Source organism: Hyla sarda, chromosome 12 (genome assembly GCF_029499605.1).
Source record: "Hyla sarda isolate aHylSar1 chromosome 12, aHylSar1.hap1, whole genome shotgun sequence".
In the NCBI taxonomy this organism is placed as follows: Eukaryota; Metazoa; Chordata; class Amphibia; order Anura; family Hylidae; genus Hyla; species Hyla sarda.
This window is the reverse complement of record NC_079200.1, coordinates 10,959,579-10,972,358: the sequence shown is the minus strand read 5'-3', so window position 1 is coordinate 10,972,358 and position 12,780 is coordinate 10,959,579.

Below are 12,780 nucleotides of genomic sequence, written 5' to 3'. Positions count from 1 at the left end.
CGGTGAACGGCGTGAACGGAAAAAAAATAAGTCCAAAATAGCTGCTTTTTTATAACGTTATTCCCAAAAAAATTTATAAAAGATGTATTAAAAGTTTTATATAATATATAAGCAAATATGGTATCAATTAAAAGTACAGATCACGGCGCAAAAAATGTAGCCCTCATACCGTCGATTATAAGGAAAAATTAAAAAGTTATAGGTCTTCAAAATAGAGGGATTTTAAATTTACTAATTTGGTTAAACAGTTTCCGAATTTTTTTTAAGTGCAACAGTAATAGAAAAGTGTATAATCATGGGTATCATTTTAATTGTATTGCCCCAAAGAATAAAGAAAACATGTCATTTTTACCGTAAATTGTGCGGAGTGAAAAAGAAACCTTCCAAAATTTGCAAAATTGCGGTTTTCTTTTTAATTTCCCCACACAAATAGTATTTTATTGGTTGCGCCATACATTTTATGGTAAAGTGAGTGATGTCATTACAACGGACAACTGGTCGCACAAAAAAACAAGCCCTCATACTAGTCTGTGGATGAAAATATAAAAGAGTTATGATTTTTTGAAGGAGAGAAGGAAAAAACTAAAACGTAAAAATAAAATTGTCTCAGTCCTTAAAGGGGTATTCCAGGAATTTTCTTTATTTGACTATGCTACAGGGGCTGTAAAGTTAGTGTAGTTCATAATATAGTGTCTGTAACTGTGTGTGATGGTTTTCTCACAATTCTTCTGTGATTTTCACTCCAATATTTACTTTTCCCAGCATACAAAATGAAGTTTTCTATGTTTTATTTGTGCTTAAAAAAAGCTCAAGAGCACATTTTCCCCCATCTTATACACAGACTTAGGACCGAAGCCCAAACACAGGAAGTGCAGCCTGGAGTGCTGAGGGGAGCGTGTCCAATAACAGCATATGGCAGTTAAGTGTGAGAGGAGCTATGATTGGATGAGGCTGGACACACCCCCCTCAGCACTCCAGGCTGCACTTCCTGTGTTTGGGCTTCGGTCCTAAGTCTATGTATAAGATGGGGGAAATGTGCTCTTGAGCTTTTTTTAAGCACAAATAAAACATAGAAAACTTCATTTTTTTTAAACAAAGTATATTAGAAGTATTTTTTATTTACCGTAAGGAGTGCAATATCAAAAATTAGTTTTAATGAGAGCTACCCTTTAAGGGGTTAAGGATGGTGAGAAAAAAAAAGATGCAAAAATTGCCTCATCCTTAAGGCGCTAGAGCCAATAATTACCTGTGGGATCTATGGGTGGATATGAGATATATGGAATAATCTGTAATATAATTACAATGTTTTTGTTACCATTTAGTCCTAGGAACAAGGGAAGTTTAATTTTCCGTTCACAGCTGAACTGGCGACTGCGCTGTCCATGGTGCTGCCGAATGTACGGTGCCAAGTCAGAACCACAGACGTAATAATCAGTATATTAAGAAGTTCTACTGGAAGATGATGAACTCTTCAGGGGTCGTCTTGGCTTGTAGAGACAAATTAGAAATAACACTGTGTGTGAGACCCATTGGCTGTAAGAGATAAAGATATCAGAGGTTACCTAGGGCTACAATGCACATCGAAACAGATCCGGCACAACCCTATATATCTCAAAATGAAAACTCCTGATACAACGTGGTTTGGTATGGCAGGTATGCAATCTCCAGTGGGTGGTGCTCTTACGCCAATAACACAGGTAGAAATAATGATCACAGGAAGAAGTAGTAATAGCGGAGCAACTCACCCGGTATGCTGGAGGTAATTCAACCGAAGAACATCGCGGTCAGGCGAAAAAGCAGCGGGATGCTGAAGATGTTACGGGGGGAAGTCAGGCGTCGGGCCAGTCGTATCGCACCGTTTGGTGCTTCGTCAGGCCCCAGCGACCAGCTGGGGCCTCATGAAGCACCAAACAGTGCGATATGACTGTGGCCCGACGCCTGACTTCCCCCCGTAACATCTTCAGCATCCCGCTGCTTTTTCGCCTGACCGCGATGTTCTTCGGTTGAATTACCTCCAGCATACCGGGTGAGTTGCTCCGCTATTACTACTTCTTCCTGTGATCATTAAATTTTAGGCCTATTTTAGCTTTTTTATATTATTTCGTACACTATTGCATAATGTAAAAGATATAAAAAGATATCCTGAGAGAAGAAAGAGTAAAACAAACCCAATCACACCTTTTCTTTTCCAGAGATACAAGGAAGACATCCAGTTGACACCACAGAGCCAACTATTGGCCACTGTGGACAGATATCACTGCACATCATTGGGGGCAGATGGGTAACATAATTTCTATTATGTTTACACTTTGCCCCAGTATATTACTGCCATCACTTTATAGCATTGAGACATTTTCTGACCTCTACTACTTGGTCCCTGACAGATGTGGACAAAACCCTTAAGGTATTAACTTAAGTGGGTAGAGAAACTCTTCCGCTGCCAAAAAATTTAATGAGCAGTAATATGAGCATTCCTTTTCACATCAATGGGGTTGCCCTGAGCAAAGCCATGCTCCTCCCGCAAGCCATGATCTCCTCTCCCCTCACAAGACATTAGGATGGGATATGAGGGTGGGATTAGAGGGCGAGATATGAGGGCGGGATAGGAATACGGGATATGAGGTCGGGATATGAGAACAGGATATGGGGACGGGATATGAGTACGGGATATGAGGGGGGATATGAGTACGGGATATGAGGACGGGATGTGAGGACGGGATATGAGGACGGATATGAGGTCGGGATATGAGGACGGGATATGAGGACGGGATATGAGGACGGTATATGAGGTCGGGATATGAGGATGAGATGTGAGGACAGGATATGAGGACAGGATATGAGGACGGGATATGAGGACGGTATATGAGGATGTGATATGAGGACGGGATATGAGGAGGGGATATGAGGACGGTATATGAGGATGTGATATGAGGACAGGATACGAGGACGGGATATGAGGACTAGGTATTAGGATGGATATGAGGTCAAGATACCGGAGGCACAGGATGAACAAGGGGGGTAAGTAGACAGTTTCCTTTAAAAATGCAGCCAGCCTAGGCTTAATTTTGGAACAAAGTCCAATGCCGGAGTACCCCTTTAAAGGCATTGCTGATCTGAATAGAAATAATATTTGGTTTCATACAATTCTTGTGGCCCGAACTAACAGCAGCAGGTTGGGACATCTGTCCTACAGTAATATCAGGATTTGTAGCCGTTATATGAATGCACACGAGTTGTGTTACTCTAGTGGGAAACCGTCCTTAGTCTCCAAAGCAAAACCACTATAGTAGTATTAAGCTAGAATTGTGATAGAAGAAGACATTTTCCAGGTTTAACACAATATGTAAAAAATTTACAACTCAAAGAATGTTCTTCCTCCGCAGCCTCCACTCCTTATAATCTCATTCTGCCCCCTCCATAAATCCTTTTCTGCAGGCGAATAGTCAGACAAAGCAGATAGTAACAAGATTTAGGTTCTTCTTCTTTAGCGCATGTAACCTTTTTTAGACTATTTATTTTCTCTTTTTACAAACCACAAACAAAGGCCTTCAAAGTATCCAAAATTATTTACCAAAAATTCAGACAACAAATATTAACTTTGAAAAAGCTTCCATCATTCAATTTACCACAGTCTATAGACACTCCCCAGCCACTTTATTAAGTACGCCATGCTAGTACCAGGTTGGACCCCCTTTTAATTTCATGGCCTACAAGTACTGGAAATATTCCTCAGAGATTTCACTCCATATGGACATGATGACATCACACAGTTCCTCCATATGGACATGATGACATCACACAGTTCCTCCATATGGACATGATGACATCACACAGTTCTTCCATATGGACATGATGACATCACACAGTTCCTCCATATGGACATGATGACATCACACAGTTCCTCCATATGGACATGATGACATCACACAGTTCTTCCATATGGACATGATGACATCACACAGTTCCTCCATATGGACATGATGACATCACACAGTTCCTCCATATGGACATGATGACATCACACAGTTCTTCCATATGGACATGATGACATCACACAGTTCCTCCATATGGACATGATGACATCACACAGTTCCTCCATATGGACATGATGACATCACACAGTTCTTCCATATGGACATGATGACATCCCACAGTTCCTCTATATAGACATGATGACATCACACAGTTCCTCCATATGGACATGATGACATCACACAGTTCTTCCATATGGACATGATGACATCACACAGTTCATCCATATGGACATGATGACATCACACAGTTCCTCCATATGGACATGATGACATCACACAGTTCCTCCATATGGACATGATGACATCACACAGTTCCTCCATATGGACATGATGACATCACACAGTTCCTCCATATGGACATGATGATATCACACAGTTCCTCTATATTGACATGATGACATCACACAGTTCCTCCATATGGACATGATGACATCACACAGTTCCTCCATATGGACATGATGACATCACACAGTTCCTCCATATGGACATGATGACATCACACAGTTCCTCCATATGGACATGATGACATCACACAGTTCCTCCATATAGACATGATGACATCACACAGTTCTCCCATATGGACATGATGACATCACACAGTTCTCCATATGGACATGATGACATCACACAGTTCCTCCATATGGACATGATGACATCACACAGTTCCTCCATATGGACATGATGACATCACACAGTTCCTCCATATAGACATGATGACATCACACAGTTCCACCATATGGACATGATGACATCACACAGTTCCTCTATATAGACATGATGACATCACACAGTTCTCCATATGGACATGATGACATCACACAGTTCCTCGATATGGACATGATGACATCACACAGTTCCTCCATATGGACATGATGACATCACACAGTTCCTCCATATGGACATGATGACATCACACAGTTCCTCCATATGGACATGATGACATCACACAGTTCCTCCATATGGACATGATGACATCACACAGTTCCTCCATATGGACATGATGACATCACACAGTTCCTCTATATAGACATGATGACATCACACAGTTCTCCATATGGACATGATGACATCACACAGTTCCTCGATATGGACATGATGATATCACACAGTTCCTCCATATGGACATGATGACATCACACAGTTCCTCCATATGGACATGATGATATCACACAGTTGCTGTAGATTTTTCGGATCCATGATGAGAATCTCCGGTTCCACCACATCCCAGCGGTGATCTATTGGATGAGATTTGGTGACTGTGGAGGTCATGTGACCTCATTGTCCTGTATGAGAAGATGTCACGTGACCTCATTGTCCTGTATGAGATGATGTCATGTGACCTCATTGTCCTGTATGAGATGATGTCATGTGACGTCATTTTCCTGTATGAGATGATGTCATGTGACCTATTTGTCCTGTATGAGATGATGTCATGTGACATGGGGCATTATCCTGCTGGAAGTATCATCAGAAGATGGGTCCACTGTGGTCATAAAGGGACGGACATGGTCAGTAACAATACTCAGGGAGGCTGTGGTGTTTATACCAGGCTCAATTGGTATTAAGGGGCCCAAAGTTCCCAGAAAATGTTCCCCCCCCACCATTACACCCCCACCAGCCTGACCCTGATACAAGGCAGGAGGTTTTATGTTGTTTACACCAAATTCTGCCCCATCTGATGTCACAGCTGGAATGGAGACTTCTCAGACCAGACAACGTTCTTCCATCTTCCATTCTCCAGTTTTGGTTCCTGTGTGAATTGTGGCCTCGGTTTCCTGTTCTTAGCTGACAGGAGTGGCCCCCGATGTGGTCTTCTGCTGCTGTAGCCCATCTGCTTTAAGGTTTGCCATGTTGTGCGGTCAGAGATGATATTCTGCAGAGCTTGGTTGTAACCAGTGGTTTTTGAAGTAAGACTAATTTCACATGTCGTAATTTCCGTGCGGAGTCCTGCATTGGAATTCGGCAAGGATATTGTATTGTTTTCAACGGGATTCTGCTGCGCTGTGCACATGGCGGAATTTCTGTGCCAGATGTTTCTGGCATGGAAATTCAAATTTCAGTGTCCGCAGAAAGAATGAAATTGTTCATGATGAAATAGTCTTAAGATCTGCACAAAAATTGTGACTTTTCACGCATTGCTCAAAAATGTTCAACTTTTTAAAGGGATACTTTGCTGCCTCAGTGCTCAGAACATTTTGTTCTGAAAGATTGGAGACGGCGGCAGGGGTCATGACATCACAGCCACGCCCCTCATGATGTCACACCACACCCCCTAAATGCAAATCTATGGGAGGGGGCGTCACACCCCTTCCCATAGACTTGCATTGAGGGGTTGTGGCATTACATCCTGAGGGGCGTGCCCGTGACGTCACGACCCTCGCCGCCCGCACCCAGCATTCTAAACGAATGTCCGGCGCTGCACAGAGATCGCGGGGGTCCCAGCCCCCTCCCATAGACTTGCATTTAGGGGGTGTGGTGTGACATCATGAGGGGCGTAGAAGTGACGTCACGACGGGATCCCCATGATCAGATAACTTATCCCCTACTTTCCTGTGGAAAACTTTTTTTTTTTAAATCAACTGGTGCCAGAAAGTTAAGCAGATTTGTAAATTACTTCTATTAAAAAATCTTAATCCTTCCAGTACTTTTTAGGGGCTGTATACTACAGAAGAAATGCTTTTCTTTTTGAATTTCTCTGAAGTCACAACCACAGTGCTCTCTGCTGACCATTTTTGGAACTGTCCAGAGCAGGAGAAAATCCCCGTAGCAAACATATGCTGCTCTGGACAGTTCCTAAAATGGACAGCAGAGGTCAGCAGAGAGCACTGTAGTCATGACATCAGAGAAATCCAAAAAGAAAAGCATTTCCTCTGTAGTATACAGCCCCTAAAAAGTACTGGAAGGATTAAGATTTTTTAATAGAAGTAATTTACAAATCTCATTAACTTTCTGGCACCAGTTGATTAGAAAAAAAAAATATAAAAGTTTTCCACTGGAGAACCCCTTTAACACAACCCCCCCCCCCCCCCCCCCCACAAAAAAAAAACAACTAAAAACATAACCTGATGTTAGTTTTTTAACTGTTGCTGTGAAGCTGTAGATCACATGTGGATGTGCAGCCACGTTTCTAAATTTGTGGTATATCCAGATGTAGACTTGTCAGGTCCCATATCGTCTCCTCCTTTCCTTTTAGTTATATATTACTAAGTCAGGAAAGAAGAAGATTAATAGGAAAAAAAATATATATAATCAATAAAAAGTATAGCAAAAAATCCTCTCTTAGAACTATTAATATAAAGATGTCTTCGGATCCATCACACCTGTGGACTCTCCTCTAGTAGACGGATTGAAAGCGATGAATAGTTCATCAATAACTCATGTCAATAAATAATGCAGAACGTCCCGGCCATGAAATATTCTCTCTTATATTACCATATACCAGGATGCTCTTAAGCCGAATCTCCTGGGCCATTGTAGTCCAGGCGGAGATAGAAATCACCGTTTCTTCTTCCCGACAGATGAAGCTTCTCTACATTTTTGACACATCCGGAGGAATTCTCTTCATAAGAGGAAAAATCAAATAATAAAAATGTCATTTGGTTTCGAAAGGGTTACTGGGGCATTAACTCCTAGAGGACACTAGGCGTAACTGTACACCCTTGCCATACTGGCCTTAACACGATAGGGCGTACCGATACTCCCTGAAGGACTCCCGCGATATCCCTGCTGCACCCGGCGTTCGTTTAGAGCGTCGAATGCAGCACAAGAGGCACATGACATCACCTCTACGCCCTGCTTGTGATGTCAAGCCCCCTACAATGAGGCCTCCGCCCCACATCTCCAGTCATCTGGCAGGAATGTCTAGGAACACAGTACCCCTTCAAATGTCTATGAAGCGAGCCCAGGAGCTGAGCTCCATTCATAGGCGATGAGTGATGACTGCTATCCAATGAGGACCAAGAAGGATCCGGCACCTGTCATTTTTTCTTTCATTCTTTTGATCCCACCGCTGCCCATCATTTAACCCCTTAACGACGCAGGACGTATATTTACGTCCTGCGCCGGCTCCCGCGATATGAAGCGGGATCGCGCCGCGATCCCGCATCATATCGCGTCGGTCCCGGCGCTCATCAACGGCCGGGACCCGCGGCTAATACCACACATCGCCGATCACGGCGATGTGCGGTATTAACCCTTTAGAAGCGGCGGTCAAAACTGACCGCCGCTTCTAGAGTGAAAGTGACCCGGCTGCTCAGTCGGGCTGTTCGGGACCGCCGCGGTGAAATCGCGGCGTCCCGAACAGCTGACCGGACACCAGGAGGGCCCCTACCTGCCTCCTCGGTGTCCGATCGAGGAATGACTGCTCCGTGCCTGAGATCCAGGCAGGAGCAATCAAGCGCCGATAACACTGATCACAGGCGTGTTAATACACGCCTGTGATCAGGATGAGAGATCAGTGTGTGCAGTGTTATAGGTCCCTATGGGACCTATAACACTGCAAAAAAAAAGTTAAAAAAAAGTGTTAATAAAGGTCATTTAACCCCTTCCCTAATAAAAGTTTGAATCACCCCCCTTTTCCCATAAACAAAAATAAAACAGTGTAAAAAAATAAATAAAACATATGTGGTATCGCCGCGTGCGTAAATGTCTGAACTATAAAAATATATCATTAATTAAACCGCACGGTCAATGGCGTACGCGCAAAAAAATTCCAAAGTCCAAAAAAGCGTAATGACTGCTCCGTGCCTGAGATCCAGGCAGGAGCAGTCAAGCGCCGATAATGCTGATCACAGGCGTGTTAATACACGCCTGTGATCAGGATGAGAGATCAGTGTGTGCAGTGTTATAGGTCCCTATGGGACCTATAACACTGCAAAAAAAAAGTTAAAAAAAAGTGTTAATAAAGGTCATTTAACCCCTTCCCTAATAAAAGTTTGAATCACCCCCCTTTTCCCATAAGAAAAATAAAACAGTGTAAAAAAAAATAAAAATAAACATATGTGGTATCGCCGCGTGCGTAAATGTCCGAACTATAAAAATATATCATTAATTAAGCCGTACGGTCAATGGCGTACGCGCAAAAAAATTCCAAAGTCCAAAAAAGCGTATTTTGGTAACTTTTTATACCATTAAAAAATGAATAAAAAGTGATCAAAAAGTCAGATCAAAACAAAAATCATACCAATAAAAACTTCAGATCACGGCGCAAAAAATGAGTCCTCATACCGCCCCGTACGTGGAAAAATAAAAAAGTTATAGGGGTCAGAAGATGACATTTTTAAACGTATAAATTTTCCTGCATGTAGTTATGATTTTTTCCAGAAGTGCGACAAAATCAAACCTATATAAGTAGGAGATCATTTTAACCATATGGACCTACAGAATAATGATAAGGTGTAATTTTTACCGAAATATGCACTGCGTAGAAACGGAAGCCCCCAAAAGTTACAAAATGGCGTTTTATTTTCAATTTTGTCGCACAATGATTTTTGTCGCACAATGTCACTGCAAAGTAGAATTGCCGACGCAAAAAATAAGCCATAATATGGATTTTTAGGTGGAAAATTGAAAGGGTTATGATTTTTAAAAGGTAAGGAGGAAAAAACGAAAGTTCAAAAACGGAAAAACCCTGAGTCCTTAAGGGGTTAAGGGGTACTCCGGTGGAAAACTTGTTTTGTTTTTTTAAATCAACTGGTGTCAGAAAGTTAAACAGATTTGTTAATTATTTCTATTAACAAATCTTAATCCTTCCAGTACTTATTAGCTTCTGAATACTACAGAGGAAATTCTTTTCTTTTTGGAACACAGAGCTCTCTGCTGACATCACGAGCACAGTGCTCTCTGCTGACACCTCTGTTCAGAGCAGCATATGTTTTCTATGGGGATTTTCTCCTTCTCTGGACAGTTCCTAAAATGGACAGAGGTGTTAGCAGAGAGCACTGTGGTCATGATGTCAGCAGAGAGCTCTGGGTTCCAAAAAGAAAAGAATTTCCTCGGTAGTATTCAGCAGCTAATAAGTACTGGAAGGATTAAGATTTTTTAATAGACATAATTTACAAATCTGTTTAACTTTCTGGCACCAGTTGATTTAAAAAAAAAAAAGTTTTCCACCGGAGTACCCCTTTAAAGGGAACCTGTCATCAGATTTTACCATATACTGGGTATTGCTGTCCTCTAGTAAGGCCTGTGCTGTGATATAGATGTGTAGTGGAGTCCTGTATAGGAATACGATAGGGTTGATGTCTGTACGATTTTATCAAAATAGATTTATTGAAATATAAAATATATATAGTATAGATAGAGTATATAGAAAGAGATATTGTTTATACAGTTGTTGTGTAGCTGGAGATGGCTGCAGGGCCCTTGCACCCTTCCTCTGTGATCTTGTTGGGTCACAGGTACTAGGTATATACAATATAAAATACAATAAACGATGCTCCAAATATCATATAAAATGATTAAAAATAGGTATTAAAACTGTAACAGTAACTAGTAGCACCGGGCGAGTAAGTGATTTGGATATAATCGTTGGAAATAACCAAAAACGAAAACAAATGGTACAATCTTATATGCGCTCAGTTTATATCATGATATATCCCTATGGGGAAAACTCTATTTTTACATCTGTAAAGAGAGCTCTGTCCATTTTCAGGATACCTACTTATTGCCATCAGTCACGGACGGCACATAGTGCCGTCCGTGACTGATGGCAATAAGTAGGTGTCCTGAAAATGAAGCGGTTAGTCAACTGGGTATTTGATACTGTCCGTGATCCTAGGAAAGTGCTGTGGAGAGAAAAGATATGGTGCTATACACCTCTCACCGGTATCTTGTGCTGGTCCATCGGTACTCTAACAAATCTTACCCTCTGTGGCTCAAGCCGGTTTCCGACTTCTGCTGCTGGGAACAGATGACGGCGAGCCCGGGGAGGGAGAGGTCTGTGACTGTATTCTGGAGAACTTGTGTTAGTTGCTGAACTCAGCTGGAAGCTCGGCCGCGTCCTCGGTGGTATGCGTGCGATGGTATTCTGCAGGTGGAGGTTGATGGTGCTAGTGTGTCAGCGCGGCCTCTGTGTACTGGTGCTATGTTACAGATATCAGCTAGACATGTTTCGAGGCGTTCTTGCCTCTTTTTCAATAGATATGGCAGTGTGGGATCTTTGTACTTATATAGGACTCAAGTGCATATGATTGGGTGTTGACTCGTGGGCATATGATTGGGTGTTGACTCGTGTGCATATGACTGGGTGTTGACTCGTGTGCATATGAATGGGTGTTGACTCAAGAGCATACAATTGGGTGTTTACTCGTGGAAACGATTGGGTGTTGACTCAAGTGCATATGATTGGGTGTTTACTCATGTGCATACGATTGGGTGTTGACTCATGTGCATTCGATTGGGTGTTGACTCGTGTGCATATGATTGGGTGTTGACTTATGTGCATACGATTGGGTGTTGGCTCAAGAGCATACAATTGGGTGTTTACTCGTGCAAACGATTGGGTGTTGACTCAAGTGCATATAATTGGGTGTTGACTCATGTGCATATGATTGGGTGTTGACTCGTGTGCATATGATTGGGTGTTGACTCGTGTGCATATGATTGGATGTTGACTCATGTGCATATGATTAGGTGTTGACTCATGTGCATATGATTGGGTGTTGACTCGTGTGCATATGATTGGGTGTTTAGATTCATGTGCATACGATTGGGTGTTCACTCAAGTGCATAAGATTGGGGGTTGACTCATGTGCATACGATTGGGTGCTGACTCGTGTGCATACGATTGGGTGTTGACTCGGGTGCATATGATTGGGCGTTAAGATTCATGTGCATACGATTGGGTGTTCACTCAAGTGCATAAGATTAGGTGTTGACTCATGTGCATATGATTGGGTGTTCACTCAAGTGCATATGATGTGGTGTTGACTCATGTGCATATGATTGGGTGTTGACTAATGTGCATATGATTGGGTGTTGACTCATGTGCATATGATTGGGTGTTGACTAATGTGCATACGATTGGCTGTTGACTCGTGTGCATACAATTGGGTGTTGACTCGAGTGCATATGATTGGGTGTTAAGATTCATGTGCATATGATTGGGTGTTGACTCATGTGCATATAATTGGGTGTTGACTAATGTGCATATGATTGGGTGTTGACTCGTGTGCATACGATTAGATGTTGACTCATGTGCATATGATTAGGTGTTGACTCATGTGCATATGATTGGGTGTTGACTCAAGTGCATATGATTGGGTGTTGACTCATGTGCATATTATTGGGTGTTGACTCATGTGCATACGATTGGATGTTGACTCACGTGCATATGATTAGGTGTTGACTCATGTGCATATGATTGGGTGTTGACTCGTGTGCATATGATTGGGTGTTGACTCATGTGCATACGATTGGGTGTTGACTCAAGTGCATACGATGGGTATTGACTCGTGTGCATACAATTGGGTGTTGACTCGAGTGCATATGATTGGGTGTTAAGATTCATGTGCATACGATTGGCTGTTGACTCGTGTGCATACGATTGGGTGTTGACTCGTGTGCATATGATTGGGTGTTAAGATTCATGTGCATACGATTGGGTGTTCACTCAAGTGCATAAGATTGGGTGTTGACTCATGTGCATATGATTGGGTGTTGACTAAAGTGCATATGATTGGGTGTTGACTCATGTGCATATGATTGGGTGTTGACTAATGTGCATATGATTGGGTGTTGACTCGTA